This window comes from Microtus ochrogaster, linkage group LG4, assembly GCF_000317375.1.
Source record: "Microtus ochrogaster isolate Prairie Vole_2 linkage group LG4, MicOch1.0, whole genome shotgun sequence".
NCBI lineage: Eukaryota > Metazoa > Chordata > Mammalia > Rodentia > Cricetidae > Microtus > Microtus ochrogaster.
Genome location: NC_022030.1, coordinates 43,576,660 through 43,589,987, shown reverse-complemented (window position 1 = coordinate 43,589,987; position 13,328 = coordinate 43,576,660). Strand labels below are relative to the sequence as shown.

General features: G+C 41.2%; 1 protein-coding gene across 1 annotated transcript in view; it reads right to left on the bottom strand.

Annotated features, from left to right (window-relative positions):
• Nucleotides 1-12,281, bottom strand: part of Plekhm3 (pleckstrin homology domain containing M3) — a 156,383-nt gene extending 144,102 nt beyond the window's left edge. Inside the window, exon 1 of the mRNA XM_005361468.3 lies at nucleotides 12,108-12,281. The gene's annotated coding sequence lies outside the window, so the exon portion shown is untranslated. The remainder of the gene's footprint in view (nucleotides 1-12,107) is intronic.
• Nucleotides 12,282-13,328: the final 1,047 nt, after the last annotated feature.

Genomic DNA, 13,328 nt, shown 5'->3' with positions numbered 1-13,328 from the left:
AGGTACCCATGGGGTCAGGGGCATCAGATCCTCTGCTATGTGAGCACAGGTAACCATGGGGTCAGGGGCATCAGATCCTCTGCTATGTGAGCACAAGTACTCATGGGGTCAGGGGCATCAGATCCTCTGCAGCTGGAGTTACAGGTACTTGTGAGCTACCTGACATGGGTACTGGGACTTAAACGTGGAAGAGCAGTATCTGCTTCAAACCACTGAACCATCTCTCTAGCCCCTTAAATTAATTTTATTATGAACCATTACCATTAATGTGGAATGGGTTTTTCCAAAACAATTCTGCACGGTGGGCAGGAGGGTCTGGAGAAGGCCAGCCTCTGCAGCATACACAGTAAGTTTGAAACCAGCCTCCACTACACGAAACCTGATCACAACAAACAAGCAAACAAAAAAATCCCAGTTGTGGAATGTATAAATTCCAGGAATCTGACTGACTGATAGCCAACTGATCTGACTGTATCACGGTGATAAGTTTGTGAGAGCTAACACTTAAACACCTTCTTCAGGGAGTCCTGCCCACTGCTGTACTGAGCTCTTTACAGACATCTTTTGGAGGTCCCTTTCAGTATGGGTAGACTTAGGTTAAAGGCAAAATTAAAGGTAGCTTAACAAATGTTTAAAAAGAAAATACAGTTCTTATAATGCCTAAGACCAATGACAAGTAATAGATAGCTAATATTTACGCCTTACTTATTAAGGGGCAGGCATTACAGCAAGCTCCTTGTGAGTACTGAGTTGTAAATTCTCCCAACAAGTCACTCAGGAACTGATGTCATTATTATTACCACTTGACAAGGAAACAGGAACTTACAGAGATGAAGTGGTCTTGAGTAAAAGCAACACTAAATGCATAGCCCTACATGTAACTGAAAGCCACTTAATGACCCTAAAATAAGACGAACATTTCATGTACAGGGTGCTTCAGATTTCAGTGTCAAACATCAGCAACTATAACTAATATTTATTTTTTATTGTTTTATTTGTTAATCCCATGGCCCAGGTAGTTACCTGATAACTGTCATCCTTTTACCCAGGGAAATAGTTGATACCTCATTTGCAAAAAAAATAAATAAATAACTAAAGTCTATAATCTTTGTGTCATTTAAATTCTCCAAGGGAATGGTATATGAGAAGACTCTGAACAAACAGAATAAAAAGTTGTTCTCTACTAAAGAGCTAAGTCTCAATTCTCAATGTGACCTTTGGACATATCACTTGGATGTCTGTGAGGGTATAATAACTGTGACTTCACTTAAGTGTTTGTTGTGTGGTATTTCCTTTGTACTCTAACAAACAAAGCTTACTGGGAGATCAGAGAGTCAAACAGCTGCACTCATCAGCCTTACAGACCAGGCAGTGCTGACACACACCTTTAAATTAATCCCAGAAGCCACACTAGTTTGCCATAGAAACCGGGAGGTAGTGGTGCACGCCTTTAATACTAGCTCTAGAGAGGAATATAAAACGGGAGGAGACAGCTCTCAGTCAGTCTCACTGTGATATTCCCGGAAGCAGTATCTCCATCTTGGACTGAGGTAGAGGTAAGAGTCGGCAGCTGGTTGTTTTGCTTTTCTGACCTTCAGGCTGAACCCCAATTTCTGTCTTTGGGTTTTTATTAATCGTGTTGCAGCCTGGAGATAAGAGAGTGGAGCTAGCCACTAGTTAACCACAGAAGCTGGGCAATGGTGGTACACAACTTTAATCCCAGCACTGGGAACTGGAGACAGGAAGTGGTAAGGTGGCTCCTCCCTCAATATTTGACTCCTGGTTTTTATTGATTAAGATTAATTATATTAAAGCTTCATGTGCTTTCAGAAGTGTTACATATCCCCAACTGCCAGCCTCTTACTGTTTCCCTAAGAAAACATTTTCATTCAGCTAACAAATAAATAGAAACAGTTATAAAAAAGTTTGCTTAAAGGAACGCACAAAGGTTTCTGCCAAAAGAATTAAAAGAAATATTTTCAAACTGGATGTTACTACAGATAACTCAAGCATATTTTAACTAGTAAAGCATGTTCAAATAAACAACCTCCTTTTAAAGCTGACTTAGTTACCTTTATGCACATATAAAGTTCAAACAAAACAAAAAAATGACTGATAACATTTAGTCTTATTTTAAATGAAGTAAAACTACGCCCATTTTAATACTTCCACACACCAAAAACAAACAAAAGGACAGCCACCACAGGTGATCCTCCTGTGAAGGGTACCTAAATGGACCACAAGATCTAGAGTTTCTATGCACTGTTACGGAGTGTGATCTGGGGCCAACTCTTGAACCTGGACTTCAGTTACTTTGTCAAAGTATAGGGCAAATACTTTTAAGGCTGTGGAGTGCAAACCAAATACCAGAATGCTATGCTTTATGAACACCAAAGCAGGGTACAAGATGCCCCTGGGTATCTGCTACCAAGGAAAGGATTGCCACATTCTCTCTGAGAAAGGGTGGTGTTGGTGATCTGCTTCAGAAGCTCTGACAGAAAGCCTTAATCTACTCAAGTACTCCTTCTGCAGAGTGAAAGGCAGCAGGGGCCTTGAAGTGAAGGGGTTCTATGGGGCATGCACTGCACGCACCATCAAAGAAGAGCCTTGCAGATTCAGATCAGCGCATCACTCAACCTGCAGCAGGGAGCTTTCTGCAGTGACTGGAATCAATACGGAGACTCAAAGCCGGACAACAGGCAAGAGAGTGAGAGATTCTGGGGAGCTCACCCCCTAGATGAGATAGGTGTCTTCATCAACCCCACCCCTACAGATTCAGGGATCTGTGAAAAGAAAGGCAGGGAGACTACAAGAGCCAGCGGTGGTGGAAGACTCCAAACAAAGAGTATTTTCAGACACAGCAGGACTGATGTACACACGGACTCACAGGACTGTGACAGGCACATGAGATGGGGAAGTGGATACCAAGTCAACCTCTAGCCAAAAAGCTATGTGTCGTTGATGGCAGCTGGAAAAGGGAAATCCGTTTTCTCCAACAGAGCGTATCACCCACACTCTAGGGCTAATAAATGACTCCATGTTTGTTATCTGTGCACTTTTTCTTTCAATGTTTTTTTATCTCACTAGGTTTTCTTGTTTTCTGACTTACGGGTTTCTCAGAGAGAGGGAGAGAAAGCATGAAGTTGGGTGGGTAGGGAGATGAGGAAGATCTGAGAGAGTAGGGAGAGAAAAGAATATGATCAAAAATATGCTGTATGCAAAGTTTTTAAAATAAAACAAAAAGAGAGCTCTCCCCAAGGCCCTCTCCTGCACTCTAAGCCTCTCTACACGCAGGTAACATCCCTCCTTTCTCTGTCATCTGGGTTTCTGGGAAATTTGATCTTTATACTTTCAGGCTTTACTTTTCCCCACCCCATCCACTCTCCCACAGTGAGCAGTCTGGTTCTGCCCAGGTGAAACTTTACATGCAGAGGTCTCTGGCAATTTCTAGATGGCCGAATCCAGGAGCCTTCTTACAGTGACTCTGACTGACACTCAGCAGTGTGACCTACGAGGTCACTCTGCACTACCCTCGGGAGTCCACTGGCACAGCCACCTCTGCCCTTCCTCCTTTGTCCATGGACATTCTTCTCTCCTGTTCCTGCTCAGGTGATAAACACCCCTCAGGCCACTTGCCCAGCGTCTCTTCCATCCTCCCTAATGATATTCTCCCCGTCTGTGGCTTTAGCTACAATCCACATGGAAGATGGAGAATATTCTCATGAGCTCTAGTTACACTATTTGTAACTACTTTTTATATATGCCCTGATTCCTACAATTCACAACCAACTCCTCATTTTACTTCGAGGCTGCCTCCTCCAAACATTTGCTACAGAGAAAAGGACACGTCCCCTAATAAAGATGAATATCCACTCTGATTATTTCTAGCTGACTCACCAGCAACCAACACAAATTAGCAAGCCCCAGGAAGCCTACCTCTGTGGTATCCACCAAACCTACCCACTGCTCTGTTTCTCTACTACCAAACCTCCAGGCAGTGTTCTAACCCATTCACCACACTGCCACCCAAGTGGGCTTTCAGAAATCAAACCGCGGGGTTGGTATGTAAAATAATATTAATAAAAAAAATCAAAACCCTGTTTCCTTCTGCATAGACATTACCCAGGAGAACCCACACCACTTTCCTCCCAGCCCTCAGTTCTTAAATTTCCCTCTATCCTCCTACCACAATCCCTCCTGTCTCATACAGGAGGTATTTCTATAAATTCATAATTTATAGAAATTAGAATCTCCCTGTTTCTTCTCCTGGAAGCCCTTTTTCCTCCGTCACATTTACCACGTCTTTACCAGCACTGTTCTTCCCAAGGTTCCCCACCCCAGCGGCTTGCATCTAATCCCGCCTTCAGGTGTGTGCTGGCATCCCAGTCCATTCAGACCTGCCTTTATCTTCCCCTGCAGCATCCTGACGGCCTTCATTAATAGGTCAGACACCCCCAACAGGGCCTGCTCTCCTGTCTGCCCTAACTGTGAGCTTCATGAAGTCAAGGACCGTTGGTGTCTTGTTCAAGGTTTTTATCACAATACAGAGCACACAGTGATTAACTAATTACCTACAAGTAAACTGGATAATACAAAACAAGGCAGCTTTAGTTTGAATTGAATTACAAACTAATTCCTCTACTCAAGATAACGAGATAGAAATAAACCTCTTCCCTCTCATGAATGCTGCATAGGTCTGGTTGTCCTTAGAGCAGCAGTCTGTCTATGTCTGTCACTTTGTCTGTAGTTTTGTTTAGTTGCTTAATTGTTGCTCTGTGTTTCATATTTTTTTAAATATTTATTTTATTTATTTATTATGTATACAATATTCTGTCTGTGTGTATGCCCGCAGGCTGGAAGAGGGCACCAGACCTCTTTACAGATGGTTGTGAGCCACCATGTGGTTGCCGGGAATTGAACTCAGGACCTTTGGAAGAGCAGGCAATGCTCTTAACCACTGAGCCATCTCTCCAGCCCTCATATATTTTTTTTTTTTTAAAAAAAAGGCAGTTCTTTGACAAAAGCTGACAAGCTGGCTCTGTTATGGGAGTGCTGAACCCGCAGCTCCTTTAAAATGAGTATCACCACTGCCCCCCCCCACCTCAGCCTAAGATAATTAAATGACAATGTGGGTTGCAGAATGGTACTTGGTCTGATGGGCAGCTTTCTCCAGTGCCAGTGAGAACTGGAACCAACAGGTAACAAGACGCCCCTCCTTAAAATTATAGCTACAAAGGTTTAAAAAAATGTTGTCTGTTTAAATATCTCAAAGTATGAATGTGGCCACTGCCAGCTTATGTCTGACTGGGCTTGAAAGAATGAGTTTACTGTGTTCTGTATGTTTCAGTTACAATTCAGCCGTTACTGTTGCAGCCAGCCCCCCACACACCCCCTCCCCCTTCCTGGGCTTAAAATTTATGTCTGGGCGTTCTGGCCATTGGCACTAATGTAACAGGGATCCAAATGTCACCTGGGTATGCATAATATTAAAGTTGTTTCGTACTGTTCTGTTAATTAAAGAGCTGGCTCTGGAATTGGGGTATGGCCCACCATTTTTCAGACCCAGACATGCTTTTAAAGTCTCTGGGGTCAAAAATTGGTAGACAGGAAGAACAAGAGCAGAGCAGCTAAGAAATTACTGGTTTGTAAATTTATTGGACATGGCTAAAAAATCTGTAATATTTGTAACAAAAAGGTTAACTCAAAACTTTAACACAGGATTGATAATCAAAAGCCTCATAGGTAGCCTCAAAACAAAGATCCAATCCATCAGCATCCACAGTTCTGGGCAAATATTCACATGTGCTAACCTTGCTCTTCAACCCCTGTAGCTCTGCTCATGACTGTTTTTCAACTGAAATATGTCAACCCCAAAACATGGTGTTTATATTTAAAGGCTCACCCCAAGAAAGAGCCAATACTACACTGAAATCCCAAACACCCTGTGTTCTCACTGGCCTGGGATATATCTATATTGTGATGCAATAAGACAGTGACCTTAACAGTATGGAAAACAACTTGGAACAGTTTTACAACCTCAAGACTCTGGGGTTCAAGACCTTTATACAGGAGTAGCCTAGAGTCACTTGCATGTCAAATGTTTGCACAGCAATGCATCACAAAAAGTTAAAAACCACTGGCTTAAAGAATGTCTCTCTTACGACTGAGTCAAGTTTACAAAAACTGGTTTAAAGTTGTATGTCTAACCTCTTTGTTTTTGTCAGCATTGTTAAGCCATGGTTATTTTGGCAAACTGAGTCATACAAGAAACTGTTATGTTTCTATAATGGTACACTAACGATCAGAAATATTTCCAGTCTGCTAGTAGACTATATTTATAAATTAAAAGTCTTACCTTGATACTAAAAAGACCTTCTTCAATTCAGAAATTGTTATTTTTATTATAAACTATTAAAGATGATTAAGTCTTGAAATGTTAACAACTATATTTATAAGTCATTCTAAGGACTAATATAATCAAGAACAGGAAAAATTTATCTAGACGCTTATGTTTTCAAGGTATAGTCTAAAACAAATAACTAAAAACAAATAGAAATTGTTTGACTCAAGTCGTCAAACTGTCAGAGATTTGTTGAGTATGGCATTTAAGATACTTAAACTTACGACAGACAGATACTCAGATCCTAGCAATGACTCCCAGGGTCTCCAATGGACAATTATGGTAATGGGACTGATGTGGGGTTCCCCTCTGTATGTTATGAATATGTTTTATTATTATTGGTTAATAAAGAAGTTTCCCTGGCCTATAGCAGGGCAGAATATAGGTAGGTAGGTAGGTAGGTAGGTAGGTAGGTAGGTAGGTAGGTAGGAAAAAACTGAAAGCAGGGAGAAAGAAGGCAGAGCCAGACAGATGCCATGTAGCTGCCAAAGGAAAAAGATGTCAGAACATTACTGGTAAACCACAGCCTCATACCAATGTACAGATTAGTAGAAATAGGTTAGTTTAAGATGTTAAGAGTTAGCTAGAAATATGCCTGATCCATTGGCTAAATAATATTGTAATTAATATAGTTTCTGTGTGATTATTTGGGTCTGAGTGGCCGGGAAACCAAAGTACAGGCTCCATTTACATGCTACCAGTGGGCGAGACTGCCCCATTGTCTCACCTTCTGCCAAGACTCAGCCCAAACTGTGGATAAGCAGGACACTGGGGAGTTGATGCCCCACTTTGCCTAGGCACAGTGAAGAAAATCTCCCCATATTCCTGTTCCACAGGAAAAGCCTCTCCTCCTCTGGGCCTGGCAGCCAAGACTGCTGTCCTGATACCTCTGCCCTCATTGCCACAGAGATCACAGGAGCCTGGGATGTCTGTCTATATAAAGACAATAAATTAGCCTCTGTCTTTTTGGTTAATCCTTCTCAGATCTTTGACACTGGCGGCTAACTGTAGCTTTGTCAGCTAGACAACTAGGTCTCTTGTTTAAAAAAAAAAAAAAGACAAACAGATTTGCCTTGTTCACAAGCTTCATACTAAAGAATAAACAGGTTTCAGATGTAACTTTTTACTAAAGGAACATACCATGCAAATGGCTGTTCTCTATAGTAACTATTCTTATCTCTGGCAAAAATATGTTTAAAAAGATAGTAATTAAATTGTTTTATATGTAAAATGTCAAATGTTAATAAACATAATGCAAAGAATTACAGAAAACTATGAAACTGGCTTGGTATAAATATGTTGAAAGGCAAGTACCATAGGTTTTTCTGGTTACATTTCTCTGTACATTTCCTTAACAGTCAAAGAAATAGGAAAGCTTGAAAGGACAATCGGTCTTGGATATTAATCTTATAGGGTACTGTATGACTTGCAAATTTGACTGAAAGTATATTGTTACACTGAGATTTCATGGGCTTAGAGTTCAAGTAAAACTGATACAGCACCGAGTACTCACTATTCAGCCGTGATTTTAAATTTCCTTTTGTTGTCTTCTAAGTACAGACTTAAAGATGTTTTTCATCAGGCTAACCCAAAGTCATAACTTTTGCTATGTCTCCAAGATGTAAATCTTTTCTATCTGTTTAACAGACACTTGTTGATTGATTTATCTACAAAATGGGTTCCGGTACAATAAAAATGTCTCCTTCATCCAACTGTGTCAGAGAGCCCGAGCTCAAGCTCACAATAAAGGCTTTTTGCTTTTGTATACAAACTCGGACTCCTGGTGGTCTCTGGGGACTCATGACATGGTATAACAGTATTCTTCATAATGTAGACAAATTTGAAGCACTTGCTGATCTTTGTGTGGTTATTAAAAATACAAGTACATGTCAGTGTTTTGAAAAAGAATAAAGGCAAAATAAACAACTTTTATTCCCCCTCTATCAAGGGAGAAAGCACTCTACGGCAAGAACAAAAAGAGAAAGAGAGGAAAGGAAAAGAGATGTAAGTTAGTTGAAAACATGTAGATATTGTTCTCTGTCATCTTTTCCACTTAGCAATGACTGAACTGTTTTCCATTATTAAAATTCTTCATAAGTATCTTTTTTGTTTTGTTTTGCTTTTTGAGAGAAGGTTTCTCTGTGTAACAACGCTGGCTGTCCTGGAACTCTTTATAAACCAAGCTGGTCTTGAACTCACAGAGATCCAGCTTCCTCTGCCTCCTGAGTGCTGATATTAAATGTGTGTGTGTAGTAAGGAGAATGCTTGTTTGTTTCCCAACTGCCCAGATTCCCAAAATAACCACACAGAAATTATATTAATTAAATCACTGCTTGCCCAATTACTTAAGCTTATTGCTAGCTAGCTCTTACATCTAGAATTAACCCATCTCCATTATTTTAAATTTTACCATGAGGCTTGTGGCCTACCAGCAAGCTTTCAACATATCTGTCTCTGACTCCGCCTCCTTTCTCCCAGCATTCAGTTTAGTTTCCCCACCTAGTTCTGTTCTACCCTATCAGGCCAAGCCAGTTTCTTTATTAACCAATGGTATTTACAGCATACAGAGGGGAATCCCACATCATGCGAGTACTACCACTGCCTGGTATAAATATATTTTTAATATTTGTATTTTGTCAGATCTTTTGATGGAATCATAATGTGACTCCTCCCCTGTTACTGGGCACTTAGACTACTGCCAATTTCCTACATAAAGGCATATTCAGCATTACGTTAAACTTAACTACTCTGCTAAAAGAGGAATTGCTAAGTCAAAAGGGAGGAGAATTGCTGAGGCTTTTTATACATTTGATCAATGTGCTTTTCAGAAAGGCTGTGCTAATTGCTTGCCTCTCATGACATCTGAGAATATTTGCTCCATGACATACTATTTGGTGTGAGAATTAAAACTCTTTGAAATCTATAATAATTTGAGAGCTGGAAAAGTATTACCTCGTTATTGCTTCCATTTTCATTTCTTTGATTAAGAGAAAGAGCTCGATTTAATATATTATCTATTTAATTCTATTCCTATGGTAGAGTGTTAACTTTCTATTGCCATAATGAAGTTCCCACAGTAATCAACTTGCAAAGGGTTAATTTTGACCCAGAGCTGTGAAGCACTCAGTCTATGATCAGTTAGTCTCATTATATTTGGGACAGTGGCAGGGCAGCACAAAAAGTCAGAGAACATGGCAGGGCACTGAGCAACCAACAGGGAGGATCCAGAGCCCACAGCTCCCTTTGCTGTCATTCCCTCAATCATCTGAAGACTTCCTACATCTCATGAGCCCCACCCCTTTCAAATGCTTCTAGGACGACTAAGGTTATAGTACACAGGCCTTTGGGGATATCCCAGACCCACACTATAACAGTCTGTTTAATTTTTTTGACCATTTTCTGCTAGATTATGTATTTCTATCATGATACAACAAATTTTCACACTCTGGATTGTTTTAAACAAAATTTCTTATCTCATAGTCGCTAAGGTGTTAGCTTGGCTGGGTGCCTATCTAGAAATTCTGTTTCAAATTTACCTGGATTGTTGACAAAAATCCAAGGATTTTTTGTTTCCTGCTGGTTATCAGTCTGAAGGCCACTCTTGGTCGTTTTAGGTTTTCCAAATTCTTTAAGGCTGCCTAAATTCTTGCTCAACACTATCATCCATCTTTAAATCAGCTATCATCCATCTTTAAATCTTTAAAGTTGCACCTTCTTCTGATTTCCCAGCAACAGAAAGCTCTGCACTTGTGATTAGATTAGACCCACCTTGATGACCTCATCATTCCAATTTCATGTGTGCCATGTAATATAAAATAGTCAGGTAGTAATGTCTTATGTGCATAGGCTCTGGGGATTATCAAAACTGTTGGAAGGACAATTTGGAACTACGACCATCCTAGAGTGTTAGGTGTCAATTTTTATGACTTGTTTGTGTGATTTATGATAAATCTTCAGTGTACAAAGCTAACAAAGTGTGACAAGTCACATTTCACAGCAGCAAAGGTTGCTGGTGGTACTAAAGAGTTCTGTGTGCAGTGTTGTAAACACTGGTGCTGAGACAAATTGTAGTCAGACACCCAAAACATAAGATGTGCCATAGTAACTATCCATAAGTGTAGTCCATCATTATCATGCAGCCCAAGCTCCACAGGTCTTTTCATCTTGTAAAACTGAAACTCTCTACTCATCCAACAAAAACTTTCTCTTCCATCCTTTCCCCAACACTAGATAATTAGAAATCTGCTTTTTAATACTGGAATGTTTGATACAGTCATCAAATACCTATTCTAACTGTTGTTCCAGGCACTTTAAAAGTTGCCAACTTGTCAGGTACGGTGGCACATCCATTGAGACTTAAGACTCTGGGACAGTTGTAGTTCCAAACTGTCCTTCTTCCAATAAATTTTGCTTATCCCCAGAACCTATGCATATAAGACATTACTACCTGACTATGTTATATTACAATGACGCACATGGTGGCACATCCCAGCAGAGGCTGATGGATCTCTGTGAGTTCGAGGCCAGAGTGGTCTACATAGTCCAGACTAGACAGGGTTACATAGAGAGAGACTCTGCCTCAAAAAAGCATACATATTTAATCCTCATTAAATCTTTGACGAGGTGGCTATTATTCCTAGTCTACAGATTAGGAAACAGCAGTATTGAGTAAACTTCCCAGGATGTCACAATGACAAAATGATCAAACAAGAATTTAAGGTGAGGTAATGTGGCTTTAAAGATCCTGCTAGAACCATGGCATTGTGAAAGTATTTACTATAGAGACAAACACATCAGACATGGATGTATTTCTTGGTGCATGACATTTACCACTTCTTGTCACTTTAATCTAATATTTGGCTCTTAGTTAAAAGTTAGATTATGTTACCAAGGTAACGCATGTCTATTGACCTTTTAAAGAACTAACTTTTGCCAAAGTATTTGCTTGCAGAAAATGAAACGAAAACTACTTGGTATTTTATTTCAAGCAAATCATTTGTAAGTTGTACTATTCTATAATGCTGTATAAATACAAATCACAATTTATTTTTAAAAATATTTTAAAGGAAAAAAATCAAAATTTTTGTCTATAGTTCCACGGACAGAAGAAAAAAATAATTAAATTCATTTACAACAACATAATCAATCTGTTTAACCTGTTAGATTAAAAGGCAAACTATATGAATAGGTCAGTCTCTATTTGTCATTCAAAGTCAGCAGAATTGTTTCAGCTTAAGGGGTGGGCCTCAGAACTCCTTATCTTGTTTTTTGTTTTTTGTTTTGTTTCAGCTTAGTAAGCTTTTCATACAGACCAATTTGTCATCAGTCCTGTGGCGTCATTTACTATACATTCAAAATGGGCAGAGTTAACAGGAAGAACGTCGTCACGTTTCTCTAGGGCTAAAAGCTAGGCTGGGGTTGGTTTCTATGATCACTGGGGAGGGGTTCCCAAAAGACAACGCAGAGAACAGGATCGCCTTAATCAATTACTTTCTATTTTACGTTTACTTGATTCACAAAAATAAACAGAGGGTCATGTCATCACCCACAAGCGAAGTGCTACCTCGCTCGAAATACACAGAGAGCCGTGCGTGGGAAGCATCCCCGCGACCCCAGGATGCTCCAGAGATGTGTCATCCCGCCCCTCTCCGCGCCCCGCCCGCCCTCCCTCCCGCCCGGCCGCGGCCGCCACAAGGCGGATGCTCACCGAGACTTGGGTCTGGTCGCCCCCGCGGCCTGCAGCCGACTCCCGGCAGGGCCCCGACCCAGGCAGCCCGCCTTGCTCGCCGCCAGCCGCTCCGCCCCAGCCGCCGACCATCCCGGCCCGGCTCTGTTTACAAGCCGCTTCTCGCGGTCCCACTCTCAAATGCTTCCCCGCGGCAGCCCGGCAGCCAGACCCGGACACACAGGGTTCCAGGCCGCGAGGACCGGCCCCTCCTGCGGGAGGAGCGGGCGGCCGGGCGGGGCCTGACCTCCTCGTCGCGTTGTTTCCTTCGCCTCAGTCATCACCCGCTCCGTCCCCTCCGCGTTCCTCCCAACGCCAAAAAGTTGTCACTTAGAACCTACCAGGACGGGGTCAGCTATCAGCAGTTGCCACAGTTAAGAGAATCTCAGAAAAATGCTTTCCAAAAGTAGAAACGAGCGCTTTTCGTGTCTACTTAGGTAGACGGGTTGAAAAGGTGCGGTTGAGAGGGAAACTCTCTAACCTGGCTGTGGATTCCCAGTTATAGCACATGGGGTTAGGGTGGGGGTCACCTCTCCTGAAGTCCAGTGACTAGCCACTTTTACAAAGATCTGCTGTCTTTTAGTTTCCAGCCTTAATTCTCCATCACAGCATTCTTCTTAGTCCATTTCTCAGTTAATAAGAATAAGAAGAGGGGCTGGGCAAAGTGGTGCATACCTTTAATCCCAGCATTGGCACTCAGGAGACAGAGGCAGGGGGACCTCTGTGAGTTCAGGCCAACCAGAGCTACAAAGTGAGATAGACCCTGTCTTGAAGCAAGCCAGGCGGTGGTGGTGCACGCCTTTAATCTCAGCACTTGGGAGACAAGGGCAAGCTGATCTCTGTGAATTCAAGGCCAACCTGGTCTACAAAGCGAGTTTCAGGACACTCAAAGGTACACAGAGAAACCCTGTCTCGAAAATAAAAAATAACAAAACAAAACAAGCAAAAAAAATGTTATAGCTCCCAAACATATTTCTTACATGGTAATTATTGTATTTTAAATTTTTCAACATTTAGTCCAAAATATAGACTGTAGTCAAGACACTAAAAGGCACTGAAACAAGAAGCACAATACAAGCAGAAACAATTTTTCTCCTAGTTAAAGATTCCAGCACCCTGTGTGGTTGAAATTCATTATTGAAAGCAAATTCAGAGTATAAAACTTTAGATTGACAAAAACAAATTCAAACACTTTTTTTTTTT